Raw genomic sequence first — 2,043 nt, forward strand, 5'->3', positions numbered from 1 at the left:
CTAGGGAAGCCCATGGACAGTGTTAGATGATCATTATTTTGCCTATAACACTCTGAAAGTGAAACATAAACATATTTTTTTCTTTTTTTCTTTTAAACTGAAGGTGATATTTTACAATCACAGTGCAGTTTTAAAATCATATTATATTCATATGATATTTAATTTTCTCAAGAGATTGTATCCCATTGTGTCTCAGTCACTAAAATATCAACATGCACTTCAGGAGACAGGAGTTCCATCCCTGGCTTGGGAAGATCCCCTGGAGGAGGGCACAGCAACCCACTCCAGTATTCTTGCCTGAAGATTCCCCTTGGACAGAGAAGGGGTTTCAAAGAATAGGACACTAATCAACAGATAAGCACACATTTGACAAAAAATGTAATAACCATCAACACACTGTATAAAGCACATTTAAGAAAGTGCTTTCCTCTATCTCTCTTCTCACTCAAAATTACATTGGGTAAGAAAACATTTTGGTGTTGACTAATTTTCTGATGGTCTCCTTCACATCATTATTTCTAAGGCTGTAGATAAGGGGATTTAGCATGGGGATCACTACTGTGTAAAGCACAGTGGCTACTTTGATGAAGAGCTATGAGCTTCCAGAGTTGGGTACACAATAGAGAAGAAGCATGACCCCATGGAAAATGGTGATGGTGGTCAGGTGGGAGGCACAGGTGGAGAAGGCTTTTCAGAGTCCACCAGCTGAAGGCAACTTGATCATTGTGACAATTATGAAAATATAAGAGGTGAGGATAATCAGGAGGCTACACACCTCATTGAGAGTAGTAATGATAAAACATGTCATCTTACTGAAGTAAGAGTCAGAGCAAGCGGCAGAGACAATGGCAGAATACTCACAGCCAAAGTGATGTATGACATTAGAACCACAGAAGGACAGCTCCAAAAGAGAACATGTGATTGTCAAGGAACACAGTCCACCCCATGTGTAGGTTCCAGCGACCAGGAGGCTGCAGAGCTTAGGAGACATAGCAACTGTGTAGAGCAGGGGGTTACACACAGCCACAAACCGGTCACAGGCCATCACTGCTAACATGAACGTCTCCGTAATCACAAGTGTGCAACCAAGGAAGAACTGCATCATGCAACCCACGCAGGAGATAGTCCTTGTGTCCGCAACCAAGATCTCTAAGAGTTTGGGTGTGGTTACAGAAGAGTAACAAAAATCAAGAAAGGAGAGATGTCTGAGAAAGAAGTACATGGGGGTGTGAAGTTTGGGATTGATTCTGATGATCACAATCATACCCAGGTTCCCCACCACAGAGACAGTATAGACGGCCAAGAAGACCAAGAAGAGGGGCACCTGGAGCTGCGGGTATTCTGAGAAGCCCGAGAGGATGAAGGTGATTCCAGCACTCTGATTTCTCATATCCATCATTATGGTTCCTTCCAGGGAAAACCAGAGAGTTCACCCTAAGCAACCAGACATGACAGAAATAGAGGGTATTTTTTTCCCAGCCTGGACAGGGGACTGGTCTGCAGTGGTGAAGTCTGGGATTTCCCAGGAATGCAAATAAGACACGGTTGGACCCCAAACAGTATACCGTGTGTCTACAGGTGTGGAGAGTGCAAGTCAGCTTCTGATGGAGGGGCAAGGAGAGGATGGGCTGGGAAGAACTGAGTGTCATGATGACTCAGAATATGTCTTTGTTTGACTTTTCTCAATGTTCTCAGTTCTGTCTCCCTTTTTTTCACATGGATAATTCCTTTCTTCAGCTTCATTTAATTGAACTTGTTGATTGCACTTGCAAATTCTTATGTTTGCTCAGGCCATTCTAACTGCTCAGGATGTCCTCTGTTTTTCTCACTTTTCCTTAGTGCTCTCCGATCAGAGAGAGGCTTCCCAGGTAGTGTGGTGGTAAAGAATCCTCCTGATAGTGCAGGAGATGCAAGGGCTAAGAGTTCAATCCCTGGGTCAGGAATATCCCCAGGGGAAAGAACGGGCAACCCACTCCAGTATCCTTGCTGGTGAAATCTGATGGATGGAGGAGGCTGGTGGGCTACAGTCCATGGAGTCACAAG

At 44.2% G+C, this 2,043-nt stretch overlaps 1 pseudogene; it reads right to left on the reverse strand.

The window, feature by feature from the left end:
- Positions 1–451: 451 nt before the first annotated feature.
- LOC147358684 (olfactory receptor 1165-like) lies at positions 452–1,405 on the reverse strand (annotated as a pseudogene).
- Positions 1,406–2,043: the final 638 nt, after the last annotated feature.

This window comes from Bos grunniens, chromosome 15, assembly GCF_055505025.1.
Source record: "Bos grunniens cultivar Pamir isolate PY7600 chromosome 15, Bosgru_T2T1.0, whole genome shotgun sequence".
Lineage (NCBI taxonomy): Eukaryota > Metazoa > Chordata > Mammalia > Artiodactyla > Bovidae > Bos > Bos grunniens.